Source organism: Symphalangus syndactylus, chromosome 9 (genome assembly GCF_028878055.3).
Source record: "Symphalangus syndactylus isolate Jambi chromosome 9, NHGRI_mSymSyn1-v2.1_pri, whole genome shotgun sequence".
In the NCBI taxonomy this organism is placed as follows: domain Eukaryota; kingdom Metazoa; phylum Chordata; class Mammalia; order Primates; family Hylobatidae; genus Symphalangus; species Symphalangus syndactylus.
In genome coordinates, this window is record NC_072431.2 from 116,991,986 (window position 1) to 117,009,155 (window position 17,170).

Here is a 17,170-nt window from a genome sequence, read left to right on the forward strand (position 1 = left end):
ATAGTTTCAACCAGACACTATATCTTCATTGTTTGTAGCTAGCTTTTTAATGAAATGTGCTGCATATGTCAATATTTCAGAGATATTTTTTAGTAAATATCCTCTTAAACTTCTGCTTTCAGTAAAGGAAAAGGTTATAAAATGAACACTCATACACCTATCACCCTTTTGTCAGTCTGATCTATCAATGACTGAATATAGTGTTTTAACATCTCTGTGAATAAAGGCAGAATTACCCATTTATAATTAATTTTGCATATGTTTTCAAGCCATGTTACGTATGAATTCAAGTTTAAATATTTATATAATCCCAATGAAATGAGTTTTGTGCTTATCTGGTAATAGATTTTTAAGTTCTCTTTGTCTAAAATTAATATAGCTACACCGAATTTTATTTTAAAATCTATTTTTATGTCCTTATATTTCAAGTGTACCTAATGTAAATAGTATATTGGCAGATTTCCTTTTTAAACTGTCTGAAAAATACCTTTTGCACTGGAGAGCTTAGGCCCATCATTGCAACTGATATATGTGCACAAATTTCTACTATTCTATTCTGGGCTTTTGGCTTATGTCATTGTTTTTATTTGTTTTTATTTTTTCTTTGTTGCCTTCTCTTGAATTTTTTTAATCGCACTTTTGAAGACATCCTCTCTATTATATTTATTCGGGGTTGACCTTAGATAATTTTCCATGTATACTTAACTCAATACTAAATAAAGATATTTTATATCTTTACTTTCCACAGAGTGCCTATAAAATTACAAAGACATTAGAATTTTTAAAGCTGACTCTCCCTTCCTCCATTTAGTGACATTGTTGTCAGGTATTTTAATTATTTACTCACACATAATTAAATGATAATTATGTAAAATATTATTATTGTAGTCTTATGCAATCAGTTTGTTTAGATTCACCAATGTTTATCAATATCATTGCTTACTATTTCCCTTTGCATCTTATAAGTTCAATCTGAGATCATTTTTCTTCTGCCTTAAGCTTATTTTTAATAATTGTTGATAATGAGTATGGAACTCATTAGATACTCGAAAGTAGAAGTTTTTGTATTTTAATAAAAGGTCTTAATTTTGTCCATATTCTTTGAGATATACTGGGCATATGATTTTAATGTTGACAGTAATCTTTCCTCAACACATGTAAGATATTATTCTATTAGGCGAAAAAGAAATCAATTATCAATATAATATGTATACAATGTAGGTTCTCTTTATCTTTCATGTCTGTCAGTTCACTGTCATGCATCTAGGTATAGATTTATTTTTATTTACTACGATGAAAATACATTGGGTTTTCTGGGACTGAGGTTAATGTCTTACAACAACCCTGGAAAAAATCTCAGCCATTATCCCCTCAAAAATTGTTTTTGTTCCACTGTTTCTATTATCCTAAACTTGAGTAGACAAATGTTAATCTTTCTCACTCTATAAGCTATGTGTTTTAACCTCTCTCTCACATGTTTCCTTTTTTTTTTTCTGGCTAACCCTGGATAATTTCCTCAGACCACAATTTCAGTTTGTTAATGCTCTTTTTAAATTTTGACTACTCTGCCATTTGATTTATCTTTTATTTTAAAAAACCTTCTTCGTCTCTTTTGATCTTTGTTGGTTTAAAGTCTGTTTTATCAGAGACTAGGATTGCAACCCCTGCCTTTTTTTGTTTTCCATTTGCTTGGTCGATCTTCCTCCATCCCTGTATTTTGAGCCTATGTGTGTCTCTGCACGTGAGATGGGTTTCCTGAATACAGGACACTGATGGTCTTGACTCTTTATCAAATTTGCCAGTCTGTGTCTTTTAATTGGAGCATTTAGCCCATTTACATTTAAGGTTAATATTGTTTTGTGTGAACTTGATCCTGTCATTATGATGTTAGTTGGTTATTTTGCTCGTTAGTTGATGCAGTTTCTTCCTAGCCTCGATGGTCTTTACAATTTGGCATGATTTTGCAGTGGCTGGTACCAGTTGTTCCTTTCCATGTTTAGTGCTTCCTTCAGGAGCTCTTTTAGGGCAGGCCTGGTGGTGACAAAATCTCTCAGCATTTGCTTGTCTGTAAAGGATTTTATTTCTCCTTCACTTATGAAGCTTAGTTTGGCTGGATATGAAATTCTGGATTGAAAATTCTTTTTTTTAAGAATGTTGAATATTGGCCCCCACTCTCTTCTGGCTTGTAGAGTTTCTGCCAAGAGATCAGCTGTTAGTCTGATGGGCTTCCCTTTGTGGGTAACCCGACCTTTCTCTTTGGCCGCCCTTAACATTTATTCCTTCATTTCAACTTTGGTGAATTTGGCAATTATGTGTCTTGGAGTTGCTCTTCTCCAGGAGTATGTTTGTGGCGTTCTCTGTGTTTCCTGAATTTGAATGTTGGCCTGCCTTGCTAGATTGGGGAAGTTCTCCTGGATAATATCCTGCAGAGTGTTTTCCAACTTGGTTCCATTCTCCCCGTCACTTTCAGGCACACCAATCAGACGTAGATTTGGTCTTTTCACATAGTCCCATATTTCTTGAAGGCTTTGTTCATTTCTTTTTATTCTTTTTTCTCTAAACTTCTCTTCTCGCTTCATTTCATTCATTTCATATTCCATCACTGATACCCTTTCTTCCAGTTGATTGAATCGGCTACTGAGGCTTGTGCATTCGTCACATAATTTTCGTGCCTTGGTTTTCAGCTCCATCAGGTCCTTTAAGGACTTCTCTGCATTGGTTATTCTAGTTAGCCATTAGTCTAATTTTTTTTCAAGGTTTTTAACTTCTTTGCCATGGGTTCAAACTTCCTCCTTTAGCTCGGAAAGGATTCCCTATTTAATAAATGGTGCTGGGAAAACTGGCTAGCCATATGTAGAAAGCTGAAACTGGATCCCTTCCTTACACCTTATACAAAAATTGATTCAAGATGGATTAAAGACTTTCATGTTAGACCTAAAACAATAAAAACCCGAGAAGAAAACCTAGGCAATACCATTCAGGACATAGGCGTGGGCAAGGACTTCATGTCTAAAACACCAAAAGCAATGGCAACAAAAGCCAGAATTGACAAATGGGATCTAATTAAACTGAAGAGCTTCTGCATAGCAAAAGAAACTACCATCAGAGTGAACAGGCAACCTACAGAACGGGAAATTTTTGCTATCTACTCATCTGACAAAGGGCTAATATCCAGAATCCACAATGAACTCAAACAAATCTACAAGAAAAAACAAACAGTCCCATCAAAAATTGGGCGAAGGATATGGACACTTCTCAAAAGAAGACATTTATGCAGCCAAAAGACACATGAAAAAATGCTCATCATCACTGGCCATCAGAGAAATGCAAACCAAAACCACAATGAGATACCATCTCACACCAGTTAGAATGGTGATCATTAAAAAGTCAGGAAACAACAGGTGCTGGAGAGGATGTGGAGAAATAGGAACACTTTTACACTGTTGGTGGGACCGTAAGCTAGTTCAACCACTGTGGAAGACAGTGTGGTGACTCCTCAGGGATCTAGAACCATAAATACCATTTGACCCAACCATCCCATTACTGGGTATATACCCAAAGGATTATAAATCCTGCTGCTATAAAGACACATGCACACGTATGTTTATTGTGGCACTATTCACAATAGCAAAGACTTGGAACCAAGCCAAATGTCCAACAATGATAGACTGGATTAAGAAAATGTGGCACATATACACCATGGAATACTATGCAGCCATAAAAAAGGATGAGTTCATGTCCTTTGTAGGGACATGGATGAAGCTGGAAACCATCATTCTCAGCAACCTATCGCAAGGACAAAAAAACCAAGTACTGCATGTTCTCACTCATAGGTGAGAATTGAACAATGAGAACACATGGACACAGGAAGGGGAGCATCACACACCGGGGCCTGTTTTGTGGTCGGTGGGTGGGGGGAGCATTAGGAGATATACCTAATTTTATATGATGAGTTGATGGGTGCAGCACACCAACATGGCACATGTATACATACGTAACTAACCTGCATGTTGGGCATATGTACTCTGAAACTTAAAGTATAATAAAAAAGAAAAAAAAACCTTCATATTTTCTCATTTCTACAATGGTTCTTTAGGAAATCTGCTTGGTCATGTTTACAGCTCCTTAATCTATGCTCATTCAAGAATTCTTATTTCTTTTAGAATATGAAATGTATTTATTGTATGTTTTTTAGATAATTCTAATACAAAAAGTTTTTAGATGGCTGATTCTGCTGTTTGCTTATTTTTTTATTAGCTCAAGCATACAGGGCTAGGCAGTAGAGCTGATCTTCATTTTTCATGGGTTCTGTAATTGTGAATTTATCTACTTGCTAAAATATATTTGTAACCCTAAAATCAATACTCATGGCACTTCTGTGGTCATACGTGTATATTCACAATGTAGCAAAAAAATTTTGAGTCACTTGATAGAGTCCCAGCTGAGGTCAAACACAGTGAAGTTCTGCCTCTTGTTTCAGATCTCCTACTATAAATAAATGACCTTTTTTGCAGTCTATTTAGGGCCATATTTTTCACATTTATATGCTTTTTTTACATTTTAAAATGGCCTACAAGCATAGCAGTAAAGTGTTTTTTAGTGCTTCTCAACAAATGAAAGTTTTAGTGTGCCTTCTGGATAAAAGCCGTCTTATCGGCTATGAGTTCAATGTTAATGAACTAGCAATATATATTAATTAAGGTGTCTTTAAACAGAAACATACACAATAAAAAATGATGTATTTATCAGTTAATGAAAACATTATGACCACAAGCTCATAGGAACCTAACCCCACATTTCCCTTAGGAGCAATTGTTCAATATTTGCTAATCCAGTGTTCACAGCAACTTTATGGAGCATAACTACTGCAGATAATAAGAATTGATTGCATTTTCTTACTTTGCTATGAATTCACATTCATTGGACTTTATTTGTTATTATATAAGAAAACTTACACTTCTCCAGAAATGGTTTGTATTTTCTTTGCTAGTTGCCCAGAAGCAATACAATCCCAGGATGGCTTTAAACAAAGCTATCTGCTTGATGTTTTATAACTAAACAGTGTGAATGAATTCAGGCCACATAACTTTGTGGACAACTATTTATGTTTACAAATTCCCAATAGATTTTTTTATCCTACCATATACTAGCTTGGGAAATTCAACTTTTCTTTCACTAACATTTTCTCAGAAAGAGTAGCACTTTGAAGGCCCCAGATTTATGTGGGAGCCTGCTATTCTCTTTCCAGGCTGGCTCCGGGAATTATTATTTCCCACAATTTGTATAACTGTCAAAATGGAATCTCAGTGTTATCAGTCTAGGTAGATTATCACAAGAAACATTCTCATTTTGGTACTTGTTTCTATCCCAGGATTCCCATTTCTGCTTTATTAAAAATAAAAAATAAAAATCTTTGTAGATGTGTTACTAATTATAAAACCAGGGACTAATGTTTAAAAACATTAAAATAAATTTTAGCTTTCTTGTATGTTTTCTTCAAGAGATACACTTAATATGCTGGAAACACAATTCTTCTATTCCAGAGGGTTTATAATTCCAAGCTACAGCCAAAATATTAATATAGAAAGAATTGTCAGCATAAAGCAAGGAGATCTCCCACCAAATCTTTTTTTCTGTTGCTTTCCAGTGCTGTGAATTAAGGTTATTGATACAGTTATCTGATTTTCATTGTGTATTTCTTCAAAATAGGTTACATTGATGTGTCATATGAGTTGTTATGGACTATCAAATGAGATGGTGCATGTGAAAACATATATCATAGTGCTGCAATGTGTTTGCACATTAATTAAAAGAGGGAGTGTGATCTAATACAAATTTCCAGAGTTTTGGAATGAGAAACATTTATTTTTTTATCACCTATGAGAGCTTCAGAGAATCAAGTCAGTGCTCATGTGCTTATTTCTAAGAAGTTGGATAAAATCTCATTCCCTTCAAAGACTTATAAGCAACCACATACTTGATTTCTGTTTATAAAATAAGGAGAACCATGGATATGCTCCTGCTCATATTATAAGAATATTGCTAACTTGATGGTTAAGCTTGCATGCCTTTATGTTTGCTGTCTTTATGATTCAGATTTTGCTACATTGTCATTAGTAATAATCATTGTCTTGTGTTTATTGAAGTAACAGTAATATTAATAAGTGAATATCAATGCTGTTTGCATTTATTATTCAATTATTTTAAAGTCCAAATAAAAAAGAAATAATTATTACACTGTTATATTAGAGTAGACTAAGCTGCAGTACAATTAGCACCAAAGGTGTATTATGTCTAAAACAAAATAGCAGTTTCATACTCACATTACCATTCAACATGAGTTTTCCTAGCCTGAGTCTGATTCAAGTAGCCAGTTGACTATCTGTGGTTTTAGCATCTCTTACAGACGTGCTGATATATGAGCAGTGGAAGAGAAAAAATAATACTCAGTGGACATACCTGCTTCTTAAAGCCCTTGGGTCAAAAATGATGCTTATACAATCTTCTACTCATATTTCTTTGGTTGGAACCCAGTCATATGGCAAAACTCAACTGCATAGGAATCTGAGAATTTTAGTCTGCCTGTATATGTGAGAAGAAAAGAAATTGGATATTTTGAGACAAGTGGTATTTTCTGCCAAATCAAAAATGAGTAATATTATCTTGCATTAAAGCAAAATTATCTTTTACATCAACATCTGAAAGAGCACTAAACCATTTTCTACCTAAAGATTAATTTGCAATACACATTAAATTTTAGGAAATGAAGTGTAGTTGAGTAAAAAGTAAGTGTTCTTTATTATACTTAAATTTCTTCTTAGGTAACACCCGAATAGTAAATTTAGAATATACAACTGATGCATTATAACTATGGTTGTTGAATGATGTTTATCTTTTAGCTCAAAGTAAAGGTTCTGAATAGATGCATTACAGAAATTTCTTCTATAAGTATTTAAGTTCTTAAAGAAAATTTGCTTTATTGTTAGGTGCCCGATTCAGAGTATGTATGAGTAAAATAGTTAAAATGGCTCAAATACTTGGTAGCAGAAACCTAAATAAAAGTCCCTTTAAATCAAATGTCAAGCACCATCCTTGGGCACAAATTCTTTCTGGGAGCAAAGAGATTCAGTATGAGAGTTAAAGGAATGTGTTTTAACAACGGCATGTCGCTTTGTCAGGGATGTCTTTATAATGATTAAGAAGCAGGTTAATAGGATGATTAGAATGAAGGCTAAATATGACAAAAGCACAAAACACTTTCTTCATGTCATTCCTCTGAGATATGTGGGTGGCAAATATTATCTCTGTTTCGTAGATTGAAAAATGAAATAGTTTAAGCACTCAGTGACATTTTACTGACATTCAGATTTTTAAACAGGTGTAGTTTCTTTTTATAGATCTCTAATAGTAATTACATCAGCTTTAGCCTCCTGAAATATTTTCAAATGTCTAGGGTTGTTGAAATAATGAATGTTTCATTCTTCACTCTTTTTAGTTCTTCATAAACCCTTTAACTCTCTTTAGGTACTGAAGAGTTACACAAAAATAAGAATGTTATTTCTAATTGCAAAGAGAATACGTTTAAGATTTAGAGGTGTTTTTTAAAGAACATTTGTAAGATGTATCTTATTGGCCTTTGTACAATTGATACCAAAAATGGCCATTTGACACATTTATCATCTGCGTTTTTGACCAAAAGGCAAAAAATATCCAGAAAAGCCAAATCTTTATCTATTATAATAAACTAGAAAACTGAACATCTAATCTTAAAAGCCCTATAACAAATGCTATGATAAGTTTACCTTTAAAAATGCTGTGGAACTCTGAAGAAAATTAATGGAACTTAAATGATTTTAATGAATTAAAATCACAGTGTTCAGCAGTCATGAGTTACGTAACTGATACGTCCTAACCAGCAATTGTTCTCTCTCTGCCAATTGATTGAGTATTGCATAGGGATCCTGTAGGTCTCATTTCTGGTCAATACAATCATTTCTCAGACTCCTGTTGAGGCTACACCCTCTCACCCAAACAAATTTACCTCAATCCATAACGATTATTATAAATATTAGTATCAACTTTCTGAATTAGAAAAAGAGCATGAGTATTGTCTATCCTAATAAGGATACTATTCTATGATCTTCATCTGGAATTCCTTGAAAGTTCACTAAAATTCTACATAACCCAAGCAGATTTGTACAAGAGTATCTAAAACTTCACTTGTTTTTATATGTATCTCTGGGGGAATAGATAGTAATGTATTTTATAAAAGTCAATTACTTTATCTCTCATTTATTGAAGATAAATTATATCACTGTAAAATTTTAACAACAAAAAAAGAATTGTGGTAATAGCAATTTATCTATGGTAATTGTAAAACAAATTAAATTAATTAGAAATCCAATTATATTATCTCTGTTGGCCTTCATAGCCCTTCTAAAGCAATTAGTCTTCATCTATCTTTACTTAAGAAATGATGCAATTTAGTTTTATGGCATTTTCTGTGAAATGTGTTATATGATATTGCAGTTTAGAAATTTGATATTGTTCAGTAATAAATTGTGTGTTGCTTTGTATAGAATGAAAATTGTCAACATAGAAATGTTCATATATATGTGGTAGATATTTAACCCTCAAAATTAGCTTAATCTGTTTAAGGCTAATAATTGTTAATTAAATGATTTTCATAAGCAAATGAATCTTTAATAAAATTAGCTTTCTGGATTCTATTACTATTTTTTTCCAAGTAGCATTAATTTCTCTTCTTTATTTATTATAATAAACTCCAAGGACCTAAAGTTTTACTTATTACAAATAGTGGATAACCCGTTTGGATCCAATTAGCAACATCTATAACTTATTTATTGGTGCTGATTTCATAATTTGTGTTGGAAAGCTATAATATAGAAAGGAAGGAAAGGAAGCAGGAAGGTAGGAAGGAAGAAAGGGAGACAGCAATAAGATATAAAAATTCTGTAGGCTAAGAGAGTTCTACCAAGTGGAATACTGAAAAACAAACACTGGAAACAATGTAATGCCTATCAACTGATAAATGAATAAACAATATGTGGTATATCCATACAATGGAGTATTATTTAGTGACAAAAATGAAGCAAACACTGACACTTGCTGTGTCGTGGGTAAAACTCAGAAAGGTTGTGCTACATGAAAGAAGTCAAACATAAGAGAATAAATATTGTATTGTTGTATCTATTTATAACAACTATATAGAAAAGGTAAATTTATAAAGTAAATTAGTTTTTTAAAATTTTAGTTGAGGTGGGGTTCCTCATGTTGGTCTAGCTGGTCTCAAACTCCTGACCTCAAATGATCCGCTCAAGTTGGCCTCCCAAAATGCTAGGATTACAGGTGTAAGCCACTGCACCTGGCATGTGAAAGACAAATTTACAGAGTCACGATATTTGCATCTTTTTTAGGACAGAAGATTATGTTCCTTAATATAGTTTTTCAGCATCTGCAACAATAATTTCTTCTTCGTTACCAAATTTAAAACTTGTTTTTGATAGATCAATTTGTGATGTACAAATCAGAAAATTAAGATGTACCCTACTGAGGTACTTGATTGGCAAAATTAACCCTTCTCTGATTAACTTCAAAGGAAGTAAACATGTCTATGGAAGCACCTAATGTTATATAGTAAGAATAAAGAGAGTAGTGATTATAATGAAATGTCTAAAAAATGCAAATGCCTGTCTACACAAAAACAAAGACTTGCTCTTTGGGAGATATTGTAGATTATAGTGCAGGAAGATTATAGTGCAAAAATTGGTTATAAATATTTTATTATGTAGAGGAAAGATGGAAGGAACTAATGTTTATATATATATATATATATATATATAGCTTATTTTTGACATAGTATTGAGCATTTTTATTAACTCTATGTATTTTAATCTTCATTTTTTAGATGAGAAAAGTTATGTTCAGTGAGTGTAATATAATACAAGTAGTGACATAGTCTCACCATAAAGGATCTCATTTCTCACAAAAATAATATAAAGAAGGAGAAGTTGAATATTCACTTATTTTTATAAGATGAAAAAAATACATGACAAAATTTTAGCAAATGTCAACAGAACACATTGCAGAGTATTGAAAATGGTATGCCTGGAGCATTGTTTTAAAACCTGAATAATTCAAGAAGCATATGTGTGTTCTTAACAAATCTCTGTTTCTGCATATTTTCTGTGGTTAGTATTGCTGCCCAAGAGACAGTATAGTGGTCTGTATAAAACATCAAAACATATCAAGTGATTTGCTTGACAGTTAATCCACTACGATAAAACATAGTTATATGCTTTTTAAGGTTTTATAAAAACCTGATCAAACCTGGAACATATGTATTCAAGGTAGCCATCTCGTATTCAAGGTAGTCATCTCCCATGAAACATTTTCTAAAACACTTAATCAAAATTACAAAACCTGTTCCTGTCATTGTATTAACAAAACTATTTAAAGTTACTTCTTTTTCCTTTAGTTTTTAAAGGTTTGAAATATTAAGCTCATAGAGACTCTGAAATATTTTACTATTCAGTGGAGAACATTACCAGTGCCATTACCAAAATAGCATAGTAATATTTGGGCAGAGTGTGTTCTGTGATAGTAAGTTTATACATGACTAGAACACAAAAACAATATTTAACTTTCATCTCTGAGCTTAGTGAAGTGGAAACTATGCAATTTTTTCTGTCATTATCTAGTAGCTTTCTGACTCTGTGGTAGCTTTTCCATAAAGTGGGTTATATAAATATAAGGGAAAATTTAAGAACGCAACAGAAAAACTAGAGTGTCAAGCCATAAAATTCTCTCTAAGCAGCTGAAATTTTAGAAAAATTTCTTTGGAGTCTTAATTCTTTTTGTCCAGATGAATATTTATGTGCATGAATATCTATTCATTTTAAAATATGTTGCTATTTAAAACTTTGTATAGAAAGCTACTATTTAAAGCAGAAAATTTTGTTCTCAAATGATAAAAATATCAGTATATTAATGAGAATCAATATATTTCTTTTAAAATTTAAAAATAATTTTAAGTTTTGCTCCCCCTTGAGGAAGCAAATAGCTTAGCTATGTACAGATATATATATACATCAATCTTGGGGTCATATGTTATTTCATATATATATAAATATATATATTCTATATATTGAAATATATTTTACATATTAAAATATAATTCATATCTATAATAAATGACAAGTGATATCAAAATTGATTTATCACAGTGTACAAAATAAAATATTGCAAATAAACTTTGGTGTTAATAGTGGTAAACTGATGAAGGTTAATCCATATCAGTTTACATGCCAATTCTATTTTTTAACTTCATCAATATTAGTTAAGATGTGTTCTATGAAATATATGGATAAACGTCAAATAAGAGTGAATGGGGATTCTGCGAAGTTGATGGCAGGAGTCATAGTTTTTCAATATCCTTGGATCCCCAGACAAAAACAGACTCAGCAACTAAAGGTGAAAGTCAGGAATTTATGGGCAATCTGTTAATAAAATTTAGTTATGAGGAGCCTGATGAACCCCAAAGTAAGTGAATTGGAAAAAGAAATCCCAACAACAGCCAAAAGTCCAGCCTACTATCACTGTCTGGAGGGGAGAAAGCACAAGAAGGTAACTGGGAATCTGAAATACTTGAGAATGGAAAAAAATCCAAATGACCAACAGGTATTTATTTAAAACCACAATGGTGTAGATTTTAGTTGTGTGCAGCAACTAAAATTGGAGAGTTTTACCTACTGGAAATGTGGGTAAGTGCAAGTGTGTTTAAGAAGATGTGAAGGGGCTGAATCAGTCATCAAAATTTAACGGCCAAGGATCATTCTGGAATAGCTAAAACACATTAAAGCTATGGTACAAAACATGAAAGAAAGTAAATAAGAATTACACAAAATTCAAAATGAGACTATGCAACTCAGGATATAATTAGAAAGGATATTTCTGGTTATGAAAATCAAACTAGAGAGAATGAAAAAAAACAATAAATACAAAAGATTAAAGCCTTAATAGAAATAGTCAAATGGATGAAAATTTTAAAAATCAAAAAGAAATTGAAAAATTGTTTTAAAAATGGATTTGAGATAAGTAATAATTACAGAAAGTAGTAAAAAAATCCAAAATAGGTAATAGTGTTTTCAGGAATAAATACAAAAAGGAACACAAAAAATAAAACCAATTATAATTTAAGTAACTTTCCTGAACAACTAAACAAATTGAGGTGACATCAGTGAAAATGGCTGAATAAGGAATTACAAAAGACTGTCCCTGCACAAAAAAAGGGAAGAAACTGGTAAGCACTGTCAGAAGCAACTTTATTAGAACTCTGGAAAAACTAATCATAGGTTTCTAGTAATCAGGAAAATGCTTAAGTAAGAAAAGAAAAAAAAAAAACAAGAAACTTGATTCTTGCTAGTATATGTTTGTGGAGTTTTAATTTCTCTGGTCAGCATCCCCCACCTGTGCAGCAACTTTGAGCACAACAATTCTCATTTTTGATATAGGTTATAGGTGCCTAGCACTAGGGGGAGCAAAATAAATCTCATTTTCCAAAAAGTATGACTGTTTGTTTTGATACATCTGCTGGCTCCCTGAAGGACCACTAGGCTTGTCTTTATTTTACTGAACTCTGAACTCTCCTAGTACTGAAGTGGCTACCAGGAAAAAAAATATTTTAAACAAATGCATTATTCATTGCCACCTAGGGCAAGGGATAACAGTTGGGGTAAACAATAGACAAAGCTAAAAGTTTGGCAGGAAAGCTTAGAAAATTAGATGCTTCTGGTAATAAGGGAATTAAAAATCTTCCACGTACTACTGAGAACCTCTGAGGTTACAATATACATGTTCAGAAAAATTGTGTTAACGCCCCAAGCTCTCACTGTGACTTGAACTCTACTCAATCAGAAGTAAAGCATTAGGCAGAATTGCAGTCTTCCTGTCTGAATGTGAAACATGTGCTCCAACACAGAAACAGAGACTATCTTCAAAGACTGGGGTTTTGGTGTTTTGTTGTTGTTGTTTCTACAAGTTTAAGGAAATCACTATTAAATCACAAGCTGACCAACAATATAATGAAATGGAGATTTTAAGGAACACAAAGAAAAAATTTAGACTTTACAAAATTAGTGCAGAAAATCCACTTGACACTCAAACAAGCAAAACAATGACAATATGAAGAACATAAACCTCTGGGGAGAAGGAGAACATGATCCTGAGAGTTGTTACATAATAATATTCAAAATATCCCCTTTTCAAGAAAATAATTATGTTATGAAAAGAAATAAGAGTATATAACCCATATACCAAAAATACAAATAGAAATTATCAAAAATTTTTCCTGAGAAAGCCTAGACATTGAATTTACTAGACCAAGACTTAGTCAACTATTTTGTTTTATGTATATTTTTAATTATCTCATCTAAAATGTATAATCAACTATTTTAAATATACTAACATGGCTGAAGAAAATCATAGACAAACAAATAAAGGAAATCATCAGCTCAATGTCTCACCAAGCAGAGAATACCCATAGACAGAAATTTTGAAAAGAAACCAAATAGAAATTCTGGTGTAGAAAAATATAACTAAAATAAAAAATTCACCAGAGGAATTCAGAAGATTTGAAAAGGTATAGGGAAGATTTGAAGGTAGATCAAATGAGATTACCAGGTCAGAGGACCATAAAGGAAAAATAATAAAGAAAAATAGAAAGCCTAAGAAACCTGTGGGATACCAAGCATACAAAAATATCCTTAACTTAGTTCTAGGAAGAGAGACAAAAAAAAAAAAAAAAAAGCCCCAGAAGGAATATTAAAGAACTAGGCCAGGTGTGGTGGCTCATGCCTGTAATTCCAGCACTTTGGGAGGCTGAGGCAGGTGGATCACTTGAGGTCAGTAGTTTGAGACTAGCCTGGCCAATACAGTGAAATCTCGTTTCTACTAAAAATACAAAAATTAACTGGTTGTGGTGGCACATGCCTGTAATCCCAGCTACTCAGGAGGCTGAGGCAGGAGAATCACTTGAACATGGGAGGCAGAGGTTGCAGTAAGCCAAGACCGCACCACTGCACTCCAGCCTGGGCAAGCAGAAAAAGAAAGAAAGAAATAATGACTGAATTTCTCAGATTTGGTGACATACCTGAATCTGCATATACAAGAAACTTAATTAATGTCAAGGTAGATAAATGCAAAAAGATCAAAACTGAAAATAAACCCAAAAAGAAACCTAAAACCAGCAAGAGAGCAGCAACTCATCACATACAAGGGATTCACCATAAGATTAACAGCTGATTTCTCATTTAAAAAAAAAAAAAAAAAAAAAAAAACTATGAAAGCCAGAAGACTGTGGGAAGGCATACTTAAAGTGCTGAAAGGAAAAAAAAAATCAACAAAGAATTCTATATTTGGCAAAAACTGACTTCACAAATGAAGAAGGAAGTAAGATATTCCCACAGACACAGAAACTAAAAGTGTGTTTCTGGTAGATGTGCCTTATAAGAAATGCTAAAAGGAGTCCTTCAACTTGAAGTGAAAGTACACTAGGCTGTAGCTGAAATCCACACAAAAGAATAAAGGCAATCCACATAAAAGGCAACTACACAGGTAAATATAAAATTCAGTATTAATACAATTTTGGTTTGTAATTCGTTTTCTTGTCCTTCTTGATTTTAAAAAACAGCTAAACAAAACAATCATAAATCTATGTTAATGGGCACACAATAAAAAAATGGAATTTGTGGCATAAAAATCAATAAAGGGGAGGCAGTTAGGAACAAAGTAACTAGTGTACATTATATGACATTAATTCAAATGATATAATAATGTTGTTATAAATTAGAATTTGTTTTGTAATCTCCAAAGGATCCACTAAGAAATAACTAGAAATCATTTAGTAAAGGTAATAAGAAAGGAATTAAAATGGAACACTTAAAATAGTTATCTAACATAAGAGAAGGCAGCAAGGGATGTATTGTGAGACAAAAATAAAAGTACAAGATATCATAGAAAGCAAATAACAAAATGGTAAAATAACTTATATCTTAATAATTATATTCATTATAATTAATTACATTTTAGATGTATTAAACTCTATAATTAAAAGATACCTTCATAAGATGAGCTAAAATAATCCAAATATATGCTATTTGTAAGAGATTCACTTTAAATATAAAGACACAAGTAGTTTGTAAACCAAAGTATGAAAAAACATATTCCATGAGTGACTATACTGAGCCAGAGTGGCTATACTAATACCAGGCAAACTAGACTTTAAATCAAATTTGTTACAAGGGACAAAGAAAAACATGACCAGTACTGATTACAAGATCTATTTAAATAGATGTAGTAAATAGTAAAGATAATAATAAAAACTTCCAACAAAGAAAAGCCTAAGACAAGATGCTTTCGATGATAAATTCTACCAAAGATCTAAAGAAGAATTAACACCACTTCCTCTCAAGTTTTTGCAAAAAATAGAATAGGAGATGTATTAGTCTGTTTTAATGATGCTGATAAAGACATACCTGAGACTGGGCAACTTACAAAAGAAAGAGGTTTAATTAGACTTACAGTTCCACATGGCTGGGGAGGCCTCACAATCACGGCAAAATGCAAGGAGGAGCAAGTCACATCTTACGTGAATGGCAGAGGCAAAGCTTGTGCAGGGAAACTTCCGTTTTTTAAAACCATTGGCTCTTCTAAGGCTCATTCAGTATCACAAGAACAGCACTGGAAAGACCCAGCCTCCCCCCACCCAATTCAATCACCTCCCACTGAGTTCCTCCCCTGGCACATAGGAATTGTGGGTATTACAATTCAAGATGAGATGTGTGTGAGGACACAGCCAAAGCATATCATTCTGCTCCTGGATCCACTAAACCTCATCTTCTCCCATTTCAAAACCAATCATGTCTTCCCAACTGTGCCCCGAAGTCTTAACTCATTTCAGCATTAACCCAAAAGTCCACAGTCTAAAGTCTTTTCTGAAACAAGGCATGTCCCTTCCACCTATGAGCCTGTAAAATCAGAAGCAAGTTAGTGACTTCCTAGATACAATGGGAGTACAAGCATTGGGTAACTATAGCTGTTCCAAATGGGAGAAATTGGCCAAAACAAAGGGGCTACAAGGCCCCATGCAAGTCCATAATCCAGCACAGCAGTAAATTCTTAAAGCTCCAAAATGATCTCCTTAGATCCATGTCTCTCATCTAGATCATGCTGATGCAACAGGTGGGTTCCCATGGTCTTGTGGAGCTCTGTCCCTGTGGGTTTTCAGGGAACAGCCTCTCTCCCAGCTGCTTTTATGGGCTGGCATTGAGTGTCTGCAGCTTTTCCAGGTACACGGTACAAGAAGTTGGTGAATCTATCATTCTGGGTTCTGGAGGATATGGCCCTCTTCTCGCAGTTCCACTAGGTGGTGCCCTAGTAGGGACTCTGTGTGGGGGCTCCAACCTCACATTTCCCTTCTGCACTGCCCTAGCAGAGGTTCTCCATGAGAGCCCCTCCCCTGCAGCAAACTTCTGCCTGGACATTTAGGCATTTCCATATATACTCTGAAATCTAGGCAGAGGTTCCCAAATCACAATTCTTGACTTCTTTGCACTGGCAGACTCAACGCTATGTGGAAGCTGCCAAAGTTTGAGGCTTGCATCCTCTGAGGCCACAGCCCAAGCTCTACATTGGCCCCTTTCACCCATGGCTGGAGTGACTGGGACACAGGGTACCAAGTCCCTAGGCTGCACACTGCATAGTAACCCATGGGCAAGCTCACAGAACCACTTTTTCCTCCTAGGCCTCCAGTCTTGTGATGAGAGGGGCTGCTGCTAAGACCTCTAACATGCTCTGGAGACCTTTTCCCCATTGTCTTGGGGGTTAATGTTCAGCTCTTTGTGACTTATGCAAATTTCTGCAGCTGGCTTGAATTCCTCCTTTGAAAATGGGATTTTCTTTTCTATCGCAATGTCAGGCTGCAAATTTCCACTTTTATGCTCTTCTTATTTTGTAAAACTGAATGACTTTAACAGCACCAAAGTCACCTCTTGAATGCTTTTTTGCTTAGAAATATCCTCTCTCAGATATCCTAAATCATCTCTTTCAAGTTCCAAATTCCACAAATCTCTAGGCCAGGGGCAAAATGCTG